Source organism: Pezoporus flaviventris, unplaced genomic scaffold, assembly GCF_033815535.1.
Source record: "Pezoporus flaviventris isolate CSIRO_AGI_PZ_B2104156 unplaced genomic scaffold, CSIRO_AGI_Pfla_v1 ptg000059l, whole genome shotgun sequence".
NCBI classification, from domain to species: domain Eukaryota; kingdom Metazoa; phylum Chordata; class Aves; order Psittaciformes; family Psittacidae; genus Pezoporus; species Pezoporus flaviventris.
The window spans coordinates 1,744,016-1,760,835 of NW_026892607.1; the positions used below are offsets into that span (position 1 = coordinate 1,744,016).

General features: G+C 46.9%; 2 protein-coding genes across 2 annotated transcripts in view; both read left to right on the forward strand.

Annotated features, from left to right (window-relative positions):
- LEPROT (leptin receptor overlapping transcript) overlaps window positions 1-16,820 on the forward strand; it is a 95,354-nt gene that overhangs the window by 76,088 nt on the left and 2,446 nt on the right. The gene's annotated exons all lie outside the window — the stretch shown is intronic.
- Window positions 1,505-16,820, forward strand: part of PDE4B (phosphodiesterase 4B) — a 222,865-nt gene continuing 207,549 nt past the window's right edge. Inside the window, exon 1 of the mRNA XM_061469704.1 lies at window positions 1,505-1,547. The gene's annotated coding sequence lies outside the window, so the exon portion shown is untranslated. The remainder of the gene's footprint in view (window positions 1,548-16,820) is intronic.

Consider the following 16,820-nt stretch of genomic DNA (forward strand, 5'->3'; position numbering starts at 1 on the left):
CAAGGGTCTCTGTGTCATCCACAAATAGAGAGTTTAACTCTTAATTTAAACAGTTCCATAATGAATACATTTTATTTTGCATTCAGGATCCTGAGGTTTTGGCACTTGGAGAGGGTTCATTAAGCTTTTAAAAGGCTTTATAAAGCTTTCAAAGGCTGCTCTGCTGCCGCAGAGACTAGAAACGTCCTCTTCTAAACTGTGAATTAAGTCCTTCACATCGTTACTCCAGAAACTTGGCTTTTGATGGAGACATCAAACACCCTCATGGCCATTGGGATCAAACAGAAGTTCCTACTGTAACAAAACCATGTAAAATGAGTTATATCTTCCACATCATGGGTGTTTCTGGATGCTGTGACCATACAGCGGCTTTAGCGTGCCGAGGTGAGGGTTTTGCTGTTGCACATGTAAGAGAAGCAGCCGAGTGTTGGCCAGCATGGCCAGGTTACGCCAGTGGCTTTCCACTCAGGTGGGTGATGGTGCCTAAATACCTTCCAGTGGCTCCTCTGCCAGGCTGCGGTACCCTCCATGCCTGCCTTTGGGCTCAGAGGGCGGCAGTGTTTTCTAAGGCAGGTCCTCAAAGTGCCATGAACCACAGAATCGACCGGGCTGGAAAAGACCTTTGAGATCACAAAGTCCAACCATTCCCCAGCCCTGCCAAGGCCACCGCTGCCCCATGGCACTGAGGCCTCCCCTCCACGCTGTGTGAACACTCGCAGGGACGGTGCCTGCAGCCCTGCCCTGGGCAGCCTGTTCCAATGCCTGAGCACCCTCTGGGGCAGGAATTGTTCCTCAGCTCCATCTAAACCTGCCCTGGGGCAGCTTGAGGCCGGTTCCTCTTGTCCCATCCCTTGTTCCTTGGGAGCAGAGCCCAGCCCCTCCTGGCTCCATCCTCCTGTCAGGCACTTGTAGGGAACCATCAGGTCCCCCCCGAGCCTTCTCCAGACTGAAGAGCCCCCGCTCTGCCCCTGTTGGTGCAGCGATAATGAACCGGCTTCTTGCCTTGCTCCTGGGCACCCTGCGGCAGCACGGCTGCTGCCCAAACCCGGGCAGCGAGGCCCCGAGGGCTCCTGCCCGTCCCGGAGGGCTGAGGTGAGGGGGGATGTCCCCTCCCGGCTCCCGCACCGAGCAGTGCTGGGCCCAAGCTCCCCCCCCCGGGGCAGGCCCGCCGCTTCCAGAGGGCTCCCCCGGCCCCCGCCGCTCCCCTCCCGGCGGCCGCTGCGGGTCTGTGAGGCCGCGGGTCCGGCCCGGCCCGCCCCGCCCCATGGCCGCCCCTCAGGCCGCCCCGCCCGGCGGGCGGGAAGCGGGCGCTGAGGCGAGCCCGCCCCGCGCCCACAGGGGCCGGCAGCGGAGCAGAGCGGGGAGCAGCCGAGCCGCCGGCGCAGCCCCGGCAGGTGGTGGCCGCGCTCGGAGCCGCTGCCGCTTCGTGCTGCTGCCATTGCGGGGAGCGGCGGAGCCATGGAGCGCTGAGGAGCGGGGCTGACGGGGAACCTGCGCCGTGCGGGGAAAGCGGCGGAGCCCACGGAGACGGCGCCGGGCTGCCTGAGGTAAGCGGTGAGCGCTGCCCCGGCTCCCTGCCCGCCGGCAGCGCCTCAGCGCCCCTCGCCTGCCCCGGCTGCGGCCCGGGGCCGAGTCCTTGTCGGTCTCCGGAGCGGGAGGGACGGGACGGGGACGGGGCCGAGAGCCGCCGTGCCCGCGGTCCCGGAGGACGGTGGGGTCCCGGCGGGCCGGGACATGGCGGTGCCGCCACCTCAGCGCCCCAGGCTTGGGGAGGCAGGGAGAAGCCGTAGTCACTTGTGGGTTGTTCCGGGGGTTCCAGCAAGTTTTGTCGTGTTGAATCACATGGGGTTAAGAACTGAGAGCTTAGGAGGAGAAGGGTTGTGGTTTTCCAGAGGGGAAGATGCACTTTAATTATTGTTTGGGTTATTTTTCACATTATTTTCTTTATTTTTCCCTAATTTCCGTTGCAGTCCCCTGTGCTTTTTTGAGCCCGTTGAGGCTGTTTTGCTGTGGCATCGTTTACTCGCGGTGCTGTGTGGCCGGGGGATGCCATGCCAGGTGTGTCCCCCCCATCAGAAACAGGTCAGGCTCCATTCCGTGCCTCCGAGGGGATGCGCAGCCTTGGGCCCTCGTCCCTCTGCCGGGTCAGCCCTCCCGGCCTCAATTTCCCTGTGGCATTTTCTCGTCTCGATGCATCATGCCCGCTAACATGTGGTTTGAGTCAGTTTGTTTTATTTCTGATGCTCCCTTTCCCGGTTCGGTGCCTGGTGGGTGGTGCTGAGTTCAGGGAGGACCTGGAAGTTGAGTGTTTCCTCTGCGGAGCTCCATGCCAGCCCCGAGGCAGCAGCTCCCAGTGCGCCCATGGGGTGCAATGCGGGAGGGCAGAGAAGGGTTCTCCTTTCACCTCTGGGTGATGGTTGAGGAGCGATAAATCAGCTCTGATACGCAGCGAGATGTGTAGATCTCTCGGGGTGAAACGCAGCCACGCAGGTAAGGAGTTGGTTTTTGTGGTGCTCAGCATCTGCCACAACAGGAAATGCATTTCCTATCCAAGTACCACCTATGCTGAAGAGACAATTCCTGGTAAGACTTGTAAATTCTCTTAACAGCAGATTTCATGTTTTTTCCCTCAGAAATGCTGGTGTGCAGAGGGAGCAGCAAGGAATAAGCTGAATAACTGCATTTGCATGTTTGAAATCCAATGGAACAGGGAACTTTTTATACCACTTTGAGATGCTTGTTTGCTGCCTCCCTCCCCGCCGGCTCCAGAGGTGGTGGCCAGATTGTAAATAAATCTCTGATTTAGAAATCATCTAGAAACTAAAGCTCTTTACCTAATAGTGTCCTAGGAAAGCACTCTTTGTACTGTGCTGGCTGCATGTAGCAGATCATTCATTGTAATTACCTGTTTCTCTTGTCTAATCTATTTTCATATCTTTCCATGTGCCTGCTCAGGTACTCCAGGTACAGCTAAATCTTACTTCATTCTCATCTTTGGAGGTTTCAGATGCCAGTAGACCGTTTTTAATGCAGTGCTTAAACGTGAACCTGAAGTAAAAGACAAGATTCAGCCTTACTGGCTGCTTCTTCCCAAACCATATTCAGGTTGAATTTGCATCAAGGTTCCAAATTGCAAGTGAAGGTTACTCTGTGTTACGGAGATAAGTGGTATAACAAATCCTGATCCCACGCTATTTTGGTGTTTGTTGGTAGGAGCCTTTTCTCATTTATTGGTAGTAAATAGAGTGCTGCCTTCTGCAAATACAGCCTCTCCTTTTCCTGCCTAGGTCACAAAAGCTCTTTGTGCTTTCTGGTTCCTGCAGTTTCCTCCTTTGCCCCAGTATGTGCCATTTTATATCTGATGAAAACCTCACTGTCCAAACCATTTTCCATGCCTGTTGGTCTGACCATGCTGAACAGAATCATTAGATCCTTCTGCTGCTTCCTCTGTTGCTGCTCTGAAGTACTGTAGAGGGCTGGGCAGCTTTGTTCATCCTCTTTCCTCTTGGTTTCCCAGATACTCACCAGCCCCTCCATTTATCCAGCTCGGAATGTTTGTGTCCTAGACCTTCCCATTCATCCCAACCACCCCTGAGCTTACATCCCATCTCTTTCCACCTCACACAGGGGCTTCTCCTTATTCAGCATTCACATCCTTACTCAAGAATCTGACTTATCTATCAGGAAGCTTATAACAGATTAGTGGAGTGATTGTCTCGGTGAACATTGATCTTGTTTAAAAAGTCATTACAATCACCTTGAATTTCCACATATGAAATGCATAGCCATGGATAGAAGCATTGAAACCTGCCTAAAATGGCAATTTGAAGCACTGATAACTTGGGAAGACTTGTTTTACCCAAACAACCCTCCCCTGGAGTCATCCACGTGGTCCAAGTATCCCGTTATAGGTGTGGGTAGTTCTTACACACTGAGAAACACTGACAAGACGTTGCGTAGAGACACCTTGGTTTGTTTAAGTCAATGCCTGTCATGCAGCAAAAACAGCATGCGAGTCTCTACACTAGTTCCATCACTAAATGGAGTTGTATAATTATGGTAGGAAGATAAATATAGCCTTAGCAGATGGAAGAAAACTAACAGAAGAGCATAGAAAAAATGATGATGTGAAAGAACTCCCCTAAACTTGAGGGCTATTGCAAATGAATGTGTGTCTACGTACATTGAATATTGCTTTTGAAGCAAAAGGATATTAATCTGATGTTATTACTCATGCTTGTGGGTTTTTCTCCCCTCTTTATTTCTAGTTTAGAGAATTAAAATAATTTGTCAGCTTCGGTTTCTGATTCTTGCTGCTGCAGTGTTTTGGTTTCAGGCAATGCGGAGGAATGGTTATTTAGCTGCTTTAGGTAAAACATTTTAGCTGAATGCCTTTAATTATGAATCTAGTTTTGAGCTTTAAAACTTGTTTTTTGAAGAATCATAGAATCCCAGCCTGGTTTGTGTTGGAAGGGACCTTAAAGCTCCTCCAGCCCCGACCCCTGCCACAGGCAGGGACCCCTTCCACTAGAGCAGCTTGCTCCAAGCCCCTGTGTCCAACCTGGCCTTGAACACTGCCAGGGATGGGGCAGCCACAGCTTCTCTGGGCACCCTGTGCCAGTGCCTGAGCACCCTCACAGGGAAGAGCTTCTGCCTAAGAGCTCATCTCAGTCTCCCCTCTGGCAGGTTAAAGCCATTCCCCTTGGCCTGTCCCTACAGGCCCTTGTCCAAAGCCCCTCTCCAGGTTTCCTGTAGTCCTTTTAGGCACTGGAGCTGCTCTTTTCTTAAGGAGCCTTCTCCAGGCTGACCCAGCCCAGCTCTCTTTTTACAAAAGAACAAATTGATAGTATCACATTGCTTGAAATGTGCCTGAAAGGTCTGTTTCTCTCTTCTGTGAGGGTAAAATGCTGTTGGTTCCATTTGCCTCTCAGCCCTACATGTTACATCTCAAATAGTTTAAGAGTTAGCATATTAGAAAAAGGATGATGAATAGTACAGAAAGGTAAATTAAGAACCTTTTTCTTGGTCATACAATGTAAGAACAAGTAAGCATGGAGTGAAACTGGAAAAAATCAAGCCTGTTAATTTTATTTCCATTAGATACAGAATCAGACCAAGGGACTATTTGCCAGAGCTTTTTTGAAGCACAGAACATGGCTAGATCCAAAATAATTCTCGTGAATCACGGAAGTATCCAGAAGTAGGGAAAACTCTGCAAACAACTAAAATGGCAATTCTGGAGAGCTGCAGGAAAGATGTAAATGTTTACCCTTCAGAGCTGAAGGCAGCCTCTGAGAAATAAGGCTTGGAGGAAGCCTTCAGGAGAGCAGATTATCCTGTGTCTGCCTACAGTGGAATTTCTTGCACTTTCTGTCGAAGCATCTGGCGTTGCTGTCAGTGATGAGAAAATAGATTAGTGGATGAGGATGGATTAGATCTGGGGCTATTCTGAGGCTTATAAAGTGTAATTCTGTGAGTGCACATGTGCACTCCATGTCTGGCACTTTCTTGTGTTTGTGCACTTCACAATGCACTTTATTAATAAGTCTGGGGAAGAAGATCCAGAAAATTCCCCTGTAGTCATTACTGCTTCTCTGTTTCTTTCTGTCTGTGTGGGTTTTCAGTGTGGTCTGTGGGATTTTCTCCTCCCCTCCATCCATCTCTCTTTCCTGAATATTCTCTCCTCTTCAGAAGCCAAGCAAAGAGTGTTACATCTGTATGTATGTGGGGAATGAGGAGGCAAGTGGAACCAAAAGCTGCATCATGGGCTGGATAGTGCTTTGTGCTCATGGTGGCATTTGATTTGCTCTTTCAACCTCTGCCTTCTTTCACCTGCTGAGGGGTGGAAGGTGTCCCGTTATGGGGGAAAGCATTGTCAGGTGTGGGTAGGACACTGATAATCCATTTCCATTAGAGCAAGCAGAGTTGCTTTGTATTTGTAGGGGAGGATGAAGCCAGGCTAGGACAAACCAGCATCTGGAGGGGTATGTACAGGTTCAAGGTCTGGAAGAAGTAAGGATAACCTTGATGATACTGAAAATGCAGGGTGGAAATTGGGACAGTGTAGACCGAAGGTATTGTATAGATTGAGCTATTTAATATGGCTAATTTGGGGTAGAATTATAAAGCTTGGTACCTTATGGGCTGAACATCTTTACTGTTAAATCGTTGGGGAGTTGAGAGACAGGTTAGAGTTGGTGCTAGCACAAACAAATGGTTCCTGAGGAGCTGTAGGAGAGCGAAATGAGGCTGGAATGGATTTGGTGTTTGGGCAGAGGATGAGGTGGGTGCATGCTATGGAGTTGCACTTGGCTTATCTGAAGTTGCAGTAGATTCTGGTGAGCTTGGGAGGTCAGGGCAACACAACATAAAAAAGGGATGAGAGTTTAGGTGTATTTCTCTATGGGTACAATGCTACTTGTCATAATATGATTAAAACTAGGGTTAGGGGTTGGCATACTGTGAGTTGATAACTATAACAGCAGTAAGGGCTGATATTAACAGCCTTGTAGAACAAGTCTTGACTAGATGGTGGTTAAAGCCACAGATAGGGCTAGGGCTGGGTTTCTGATCTTGGATTGGAAATGGGAGCAGCTAACCCACTAAGAAATGTGCTGAATTATGGTCCTTACATTGTGATGGCTGGAGCCAAGTAGGCAAATGTCTTTTGATGGGCTGTGAAGATGAGCAGCCTTGCTGAGCTGGAGTTAAAGGCATAGCAAGTTGTAATGGAAACCTTGATCTTATGTTTCCTGTTAGGCTGTCACCCTTGTGAACAGTAAGAGACTGTTTTCCTTAGAGCTGCAAGTGGAGTCAGCTCTAATGTTTGCAGAGCTTTCCCTCCATGAGAGAGGCCATCGAACCCTTGACCATACTGATCCTTCTGTGCCAGTAAATCGAGACATTTGTCCCTTGCCCCGCTGGCTTTAGCCTTAGGAATAAATGTAGAGGTTCCATTCATAGACCCGAATCACAGGTTTAACTAGAGCAGTCCTACCCCTGTGGAGCGTTCACCATCCACCATTAAACACAGTGTGTCAGCCCCTTTGGTGCCCTGCACCAGAGGGGCCTCCAAACCAGGCCATGGACACCATCCTGGGGAAGCTGGAGCCTGAGGAATGTCCTGTCTGGGCAGGAAAGATGATCAGAAAGAGCTGCAAGCCTCATGGATTTTTGTATCATTGAAGACTTCAAATCCTTATTGCTGCTCTTCAGAGGTATTTTTCCCCTCTCTTTACATTCCATTCTTCGAAAATGAAAACACTAAGCTGGCTGAGGCTTTCTAAGTCTCTTTTTATAACTGAAGCACTAGTTAATGCAGAGGTTCTGAATCAACCATCTTCTCAGGTGGTCGAAAGCCTTTTGATTTTGCTGTTGATTGCCCAAGGAACCTTGCAGCAGTTCTGTTTTCCTGTGGGCTGCAGGGAGTTGATGAAATGCCGGAATTCCAATGTATGATGTACTTTATCATATGTTAAATTAGTTTCTGGTAACAGAAAAGCAGAGAAGCCACCAGGATCCTTTGCAATGCAGCAGAGAAGTTGAGGTGACTGATGTTTCTTTGGAGTGTCATGAGTGATACCTAGGAAAAGGATGGAAAATCTCCTCAGTGGTTTTGATTTACATGGAAGGTCTGGGCTGCATTTCAGTGGGATCACGAGGATGCAAACTCTTTGATGGCGTTTTTGGGAAATACTTTGGATAATATTTGCTGATATACACTTTATTTGCAAACAGCTGCCTGTGGAGAACGTTAAACTGACTCGACTTAGTGGCTGAACAGTTAATATGTGCTCACTTGCTCTCTAATTATTTGCAGCACAGCTGATAATACCCTGCTTTTGACCTGATTCTAAGCAGCAGATTTTGCAGGGAATAGCAGCTATTTGTGGTAAAATGTGTGCCTTCCAAATGGTAAAATATAAGCCTGAGAGAGCTGGGCTGGTTCAGCCTGGAGAAGAGGAGGCTTCTTAAGGGGAGACCTTAGAGCAGCTCCAGTGCCTAAAGGGGCTGCAGGAAACCTGGAGAGGGGCTTGGGACAAGGGTCTGTAGGGACAGGCCAAGGGGAATGGCTTTAACCTGCTAGCGGGGAGACTGAGATGAGCTCTTAGGCAGAAGCTCTTCCCTGTGAGGGTGCTCAGGCACTGGACCAGGCTGCCCAGAGAAGCTGTGAATGCTCCATCCTTCACAGTGTTCAAGGGCAGGTTGGACACAGGGGCTTGGAGCAAGCTGCTCTAGTGGAAGGTGTCTGTGCCCGTGGCAGGGGATGGAACTGGAGGAGCTTTAAGGTCCCTTCCAACCCAAACCAGTCTGGGATTCTGTGATTCCAGGCATGAAGTGCTGCTGAGTAGCGCAGCACCAGAATAGAATGACTGTAGTTAAAACCTACCAACTGATACAAGGTTGAGTAACAGGTAACCAGCAGCAGTTACTAAAAGCTTTTCTATCAAATACTTTTCAATTTGTGCATGCAGGCCAGGGATTGTTTGTGTGATGTTTGCGATGAAAGAATGATTTTTCAGAAGCTGCTGAGGGCACAGCTTGTAGAACAACACACAGAAGCTCTGCTCTACAAGTGCAGAAGTAGGAAGAGAGAAAAGGGGAAAGAGAGGTCGCCTAAAATAAATTCAGTGAAACAATATGTCTTGAAGGCTGGGGAGCTGTGAATAAGCTGCTGCTGTAGGATGGCTTTGTTAGTTGTGTCTGGAAGGGAAGTTTCAGCTCTCCCAAACCCAGAAGGAAACTCGACCTGTTGAAATATTTTATACACAGTACTCTTGCTGAGTTCTTACAAAGCTCCCTCAGGGAAGCTGCAAAGAGAACTGGAGTGAGAGCTTAATGCAAAGGCTTTTCTCTATCATGCTCTTTTAGATGTTTTTCTATCACAACAGTGTTTCTAAACCTGTAAACAAGACCTTGACCCTTTCCTTTGCTAGAATAAAGAACCATCATATTTTCCTTCTGCTTTTGCCTGGGGTCCTGCGTGAACACAGGCAAGGAACAGTGTTTGTTCTGGAAACTAATCCGCATGAAGTGCCTGTCTGCAGCATAGAAAAAGCCCGGGAATTGTTGGAGCTGCAGCATTTCCTCACCAATGTATAAGAATCAGTTTTGGGAGGTAAACTATGAAATGTCAAGCAAAAAGGGGAGAAATTTCCCTTATGGGCGAGAACCTTCTCTAACCTTCTTGTTGCTAAACAAAGCTTAATATTGAGTCATGCAGACTGGTGTGGAGTGAATGCTTCCTGCCTGCAAGGTGGTCACCAAGTGAAGAATTGCTTCGCAGCGTTGGTGGAAGGAACAGAACTATGCTGAGATTCAGAAGGAATTCTTGCAGTTGTTTTTTGTTTCATTCATGCTTTTGTAATTCAGTAATTGATGGAGGAAGCAATAGACTGCGCAGCACTTGAATAAACAGGACCGAAAACCCCTTCAGAAATTACCAGAGCACTTGTTAATTGTGAGAGAGAAATCTGGAATGGAGCTCCCTGCAACAGGGATACTTTGATGAGTGCTTGTAAATAGCAAACCCAGGAACTTCAGGAAGTGAGGGATCCAAAGTGATTAATCCTCTGTAGTAACCATTTCCGAAGCTACAAACCCAAATAAGAAACAGAAAATGATCCAGCCTCACAAGAGCTCTTGAGAAGAAAATAAGTATAAAACATATGGAAACCTTCAGGGTGAAGCTGCTCCTCTTCTTCTGTGTGATGGGATTCTGTTCAAAGAAAATCATGTTCTCGGGATGCACAGCATGCTCAGGAATACTAATCGTACAGCTCACAAGTGGTGCAAGAGCTAAACCCACCACTGCCTATTTTGGTCATTCCACTAGAAGAAAAGGCACCCCTGTATAACATTTGCAATTGCTGTAGGCATTGGCTTGGGAAATTGTCACTGAAATAGCACAAGATTCTCCATTTTTCATCTGAGAATGGCTGCTGGTGTTTTGGGTCCACAAAAGAACCATAGAATATTAGAATGGTTTGTGTTGGAAGGGACCTTAAAGCTCCTCCAGCTCCAACCTCTGCCACAGGCAGGGACACCTTCCACTAGAGCAGCTTGCTCCAAGCCCCTGTGTCCAACCTGGCCTTGAGCACTGCCAGGGATGGGGCAGCCACAGCTTCTCTGGGCACCCTGTGCCAGTGCCTCAGCACCCTCACAGGGAGGAGCTTCTTCCTTATATCTAACCAGAACTTCCCTTGTTTCAGTTTAAACCCATCACCCCTTGTCCTATCGCTACAATCCCTAATGAAGAGTCCCTCCCCAGCATCCTTGTGGCCCCCTTCAGATACTTGAAACTGCTTTGTGGTCTCCACGCAGCTTCTTTTCTCCAGGCTGAACAGCCCCAGCTTTCTTAGCCTGTAGGCAAAGAGCATTCAGAAGCATGATGTTAAGTGTTATTTTGAGAGCTTGGAATAAGAAGTGCTCCTTTTCACCCTGGAGAAAGCTCTAAGGATATCCAGGGTATATCTTTTGGGACCCTTCAAGGAGAGCAGGAAACTTGTCGCATCATTATCATCCTTGAAAGCTATAGAGGCTTCTCCAGGGAGCCTTGGTGGTGAGGTACAGAGCCAGAACAGAGCTGGAGGGGCAGATGGGGTGTAACAGCATCTTGTTGACCTGAGGATTTTATGACAGATTCTTGTTTGAGACAACTCCAAGAGAGGTGCATCATGAAGAAGCTTTAGACCAATGGTATACTGCTATATAACACTATTGTGCTGTTAACAGTTCTTGGGGTACTTCCCCACTGTTTTTTTTCCCAGGTATACAGGGTTGGGAGATGTGAATATACCCTACTTGGTTTCATGGTTTCTCCTTTCTTTTCTCTGTCTCAATTTTTTCACTTCCTTTCTGGAATGCATTCTGAAATCTCTATTATAACCCCTCTTTGTTGCACTTCCCTGATGAATTATGTATATATGTAATTTACAGATGGATGAAAACCATTAACAAAAGGGAAATACTTGGCTAAGCAGGATCATCGGGCCTGGCAGTGTTATGAAGCTGGTGATCTTCTTTTCCCATTCTAAGCTTTTCATTTCCTTTCGGCATATGCCTAATGGTCTGGTATCCTGAAATCCCTTCCCCACGCTGTTAAAGGTTTGATGTGTTACATGCCACGTGTCCAATGCTCCTTGTTCTGTAGGTAAGTTGGACCTTATGTTGCTTTTTCATTCATTTTTATTCATTTCTGGAGGAGCAATGGGGCCTTTTGTCTTCCCCAAGCTGCTTGGAAGTCACTGATGAATCAGTTCAAATCTCAGTTGAAGATTTGAAATGCTTTTTCTCAGAAAGGCAAGAACAAGCAGTGTTCAAATGAAGCCAGGCATAAGAACTGGGAAAATAAATACATGTTCACCTCATGCTTTGCTTTCTTCAGGGGTCTGCTGGCATATACACAAAACTACATATATATTTAAAAGAGGGAAAATAATGTGATCACACACAAGTAGCTAACTAGGAGGAAGGAGTAAGATACGTTCTTTAACATCCTTCCTTATTTCTTAATCATCCACTATCAGTGTAGAAAATGCTTTGTACATGTACTAGTCTACAAGACTGTTCTGGTGAAGGGCTCCTGTCGTGTAACATAGCTGTAATGAAATGAATATCTCAATTCAGTTATGTATAATAAAAGGAAGTACTTGATAAGCAAAACAGAAGGTAGTAAAATCAGAGAAGCTTTAAGATAAGAAATAGTGATTTAGCTCTAAGCAAACTCCTGTTGATGTTGTGCACATCAGTAAAAAGCTTTCGTGAATTGTGGTGGATAAAATATTGCTTCTCTTCCTTAACCCCAGGTATTGCTGTTGTGGTTTGCTCCTTGTTGTTGCTATCAGGAGGAATTGCTTCTGGCTGCTTGTTGTGAGTGGCATTGTTTTATTTGTACAAGGAACAAGCAGGAGACATCTTGCTCCCAACATGAGAGGGACGTGGACCTGCTCAAGTAGTTCACGGAGATGCTGCGAGGGCTGGAGCAGCTCTGCTCTGGAGCCAGGCTGAGAGAGATGGGCTGGGTCAGCCTGGAGAAGAGAAGGCTCCTGAAGGGGAGACCTGAGAGCAGCTCCAGTGCCTGAAGGGGCTGCAGGAAAGCTGGAGAGAGGCTTGGAACAAGGGCCTGTAGGGGCAGACCAAGGGGAATGGCTTTAAGCTGCCAGAGGGGAGACTGAGATGAGCTCTTAGGCAGAAGCTCTTCCCTGTGAGGGTGCTGAGGCGCTGGCACAGGGTGCCCAGAGAAGCTGTGGCTGCCCCATCCCTGGCAGAGTGTTCAAGGCCAGGTTGGACACAGGGGCTTGGAGCAAGCTGCTCTAGTGGAAGGGGTCCCTGCCCGTGGCAGGGGTTTGGAGCATAGTGAGTGTTAGGTTCCCTTCCAGCCCAAACTATTCTATGGTTCTATCTCCCAAACTCCTTTCCAAGGAATGGCTTGTGCTTCTACAGGCCTCTTCACAAGCAGAAATGCACTTGCTCCTCTTCTGCTTCACCTTAGGGTCGTGGTAGTCACGTTCCTCCTGTACAACTCGTCTATTGTGAAAGCCCTTTTCTGTCTGTGCTGTGGTTGAATGCATCAGAGAATGCATTTGCAACCAGCCCCCGAAAAAAAAACAACCTTCTCCCTTCCCATTCTTCACTATATGATTAGACTGCAATATGCTGCAATCCCTGGAGTAGTCATGGCTATTGCTTTTCCCATCTTACTCTGCAGAGATCTCTAATTGTTTCTTTATTTGGTAGGTCTTGTGGCTGTGTAATGGGTCAAAGACCTGCACGTTCCTGAGCACCAGCACTTGTCTTACAGTATAGCAATGTAAAACCAGTGAGGAAATGGTGAACTGAAATGGATGCTTTTGCATCGGAGTTGGTGGGGCCAGGCTCATCTTTGCAAAGTTTGCTTGCATGGAGAAGGCTGGGCAATGGTAGAGCTTTGAATTTGTTTTTTTCAGCTCTCTTTAAGAGGTGGATCCCAGCCAGGTAACAAGAGTGGATTGATACAGCAGTGCGAGTGGAGTCTGCGTATCCTCTGGTTCTGAAGGCAGGGGTTTGCTGCACTTATTGACCTTATGTTCAGTACCTTACAGTGCAGGGGGTCTTTCCAGTCTGCAGATAAGCTGTGGATTGGGGAAAACACAAGCGATGGTTATAAAACCATCTTAAGGTCTACCTGCTTCTTCCATGGCAGTCCCATCCCCAGGACTTCGGGATGCACTTGGTAGTTATTCCATCGCTGCGCCAGAGCACTTTTAAGCCTTTAATTCTCTTTTCATTTCTACCAGTTACTTTGTGGTTGTATAAAGCAGATTTGCTTGAAGAAAGCTTTTGCTTTTCAGGAAACGAAACCAATTTTGGGTTTCAGTATTGATATTGTGTCTTTGGGAGCAAGCAAAGCTGCACCTGGATCAATGCTCTGAAGTGCCAGCACGTGGCTCACAGCTGCTTCACGCAGGGTTTTATTCACACGTGTGCTTTCAGTATTGTTTTCTTAAAGCATGGTTACAGTGGGTTTAAAAGGGCATTTGTAGGTGTTTAAAGCTGTACTTTAGAATCAGAGTAATTAAATTCATAGAAAGTACTGACACGAAGAATTGCAAGCAGCATCAAATTGTTCCCCTTGTGTTCTTGTATCTGTCACTGCATAATTGGGGATTAAACGTGGTGCATGATTTTTACCCTGTAAATATAAACAACCATTATCATCATTTCCATGAAGTTTTCTGGTTTCAAATATCTGGAGAAGTTTTTTTCCCCTGTTGGAAGTCTGTAGGCTCAGATCATCTTTCCTTTTCCTGCAGAGGAGGGTGAAAGGAGTGTTCTCCATATGTCTGTGGGGTTAAAATTATCCTGAGTACTGCGTGGCGATGCTTCTGCAGATGAGTTCAGTTCTGTACAGCTAAAGTGGATAAATCTAAATGGAGAAGGTAGCTGGAATGCTTCATTCCTGAGTCATCCATGCTGTGGGAAGTTCAGGTTCTTCCTTGCACCCAGGTTCTTCTGTGGGAAGTTCAGGTTCTTCTCTCCATGCTTATGGTTTGGCATTGAAATAAGACTTAGTTTTCAAGTTGGGAGTAGACACATTTCCAAAAATAAGTGTATAAAGTGATACTGGAATTTTCATTTAATAACTCTCTGGGAATCAGCCAAATCTTCTATTGCAGAGGCCCACAGTCATTTGTGAGGATACACGGGCTGTCTCCCAAGCCAAGCTAACTCACTGTCTGCTGAGAAGCCTCTGCCTGAGGGAGGGATGCACTGAGGTGATTCCACTTGCTCCAGGCTCCGGAGGAAGGAAAACAGAATCATAGAATCCTGGAATGGTTTGTGTTGGAAGGGACCTTAAAGCTCCTTCAGCTCTTCTTGGTGAGGGTGCTGAGGCGCTGGTTTACTACAGGAATACAGGGGAAACTCAGGTTAAGATATAAGGAAGAAATTCTTCCCTGTGAGGGTGCTGAGGCGCTGGCACAGGGTGCCCAGAGAAGCTGTGGCTGCCCCATCCCTGGCAGTGTTCAAGGCCAGGTTGGACACAGGGGCTTGGAGCAAGCTGCTCTAGTGGAAGGTGTCCCTGCCCGTGGCAGGGGTTGGAGCTGGAGGAGCTTTAAGGTCCCTTCAACCCAAACCAGTCTGGGATTCTCAGATTTTGCGTATTCTGTACATTGCAAAGCTGCTGGACCTTAGGATTTGCCTCAGGTTTCTTACATTTTCCTCCCATTTCCAGCAGTAGGTGTCTGCTTCAGGGTTCAGACCCTGAGGCTGTGAAATGTAGACCTACTAAATTAGATCCCGACTTCCTCTTTGCTTTGGCTCTCAGTGGTTTTGCTTGCAAACTGCTCAGTCTTCTGGGATGTGTTATAAATGCCACTTCCAACCAGGTTGCAGCTGTGGTTTGCACCATGCTTTCTGTAGCAAGGCAGCTAGGTGCATCTTTCACAGCTTTGTTTGTGGGCAGCTGGCTTGGTTTGGGGAAGAAAACATTTCCGTCTGTTCTGAGTTCTCAAACTGAGAAGGAATCTGAGCATTTCCTTATCTCAGTGGAAGCAGATTTATGGAGGAGCACCTGAGTGTTGGAACGAGTTTGGAATGTAAAAGCCTTTTGAAAGGAGAAGCTATCACATAGTGCCTCCCCCCAACTCCTGTATGAACAGATTCAAGTGAATGTAATTAATAACATCAAGAAGAAATCCATTAAGTTGTTATAGTAACTGGGAAGGTTTAAAATGTATGATCCGAGTGACTCAGCTCTGGGGGAAGGGATCTGGAAGCCCACATAGGGAGAGCTGGCAGCATCCTTATCCCTGATCTCTGCTCTATCCATGCCCCAGGAGGCTCTGCTGTAGGCACGTTGCATTGTGTAAAACTCTTGCCAACCCTGAGCGTATTTGTTAGCAGGAAGAAGGAGTTTATTCTGTCTGCTGCAAAAAAAAGGATGTGGTTTTCCTGGTGTGTATCTCTGTATTAATGCAGCATGTCCGGTGATCCTTGAGGAAAGTTGGCAAAACTCACCCAAAATAAGTGGTGCTGGTAACAACGCTTGGCCTTTCTGAGCTGCTCTTTCATGATACAGGGATCTGGGGTTCTTGTGTCCACCACCTCATTTCTGGAGGTTCCCTGGAAGAAGGGTATCTACTGAGGTTGCAAAAAAGGGAATTTTTCTGATAACTTCCTTGGGATCTTCTTATAGCTCCAGAAGGATGTACCTTGCTTTCATTGACCTTGTTAGAAAACGCTTGTGTAGAGTGGATGTGGGAAAGGATTGATTATTTGCATCTCTCATTTCATTATCTGCACTCTATGCAGCTGCTGCCACAATGGGTACAAACACATTTACTTCTTCTTTGCAAGCTTTAATGTGGGGGGCATCTGGATAACGGAGTGCAGAGACCTGGGATGCTTCTTCCAGCCTGGCAGGAGGATAGGTTTTGCTGTTGTAATCTGGTTGGTTCTTAGCATGGAATTCTGCATCCAGAACTCATAACAAACCTTTGAAGCTTGCTGTCTCAGTGTAATTACCATGACTGTGTGTAGCTTCTGCCTTAGGAACAACGTAGACCTTGTTGAGCAATTAATTGCATCATGGCAAACTCTAAACCTAGAAGCAGTTTGGTAGTGTGAAGGTCTACAGTCATGTTAAAATATTTAGTCAATATATAGTGATATATTGCATCTCTTCAGTTAAAAATGGGCATTAAAAAGGCTTGTCACATGTTTAAGAATTCGGATTTACTAAAACCCCATACACAGCTGGGAGGCTGACTCCGTTGGACAATCTGTGCTGACTTCTTAGGGTGGTTTGATTTATCAGCTGGCCTAGTGATGCTGTTATTTCAAGTTTACGTGGAGTTCATGTGCTGTGGATACACATTCATTCCTGATGAAGTTTAAGGGTATCCAGGCACTTAATTTCTGATCCAAAGTGAACATTGTCTATCAGCAGTTGAGATTGAAAGTAATCAGGCTCCATGTAGTCAGTGGAAATGTTCAGTATATTCATACAAGGTAAATTTAAGTGTACAGAAATTGGAGGTGAGTGTATGGTTGTACTAAAACCCCCAAGGAAATACTGTGTTACTTGAGTAACATGAGATTCTTTGATCTGCTCTCTCCTAGGATGATGAGGCCAAGCTGAAAAGCTGATTGCTTTTTTTTTATCACTATATAAACTGTAAGGAAGATGTTGCTGATATATTGGTTTAAATTTCGCAGGGAGAACAATCACTGCTGTAAAAACCATCCAGCAATTCAACACTGCTGGTTTACTACAGGAATACAGGGGAAACTCAGGTTAAGATATAAGGAAGAAATTCTTCCCTGTGAGGGTGCTGAGG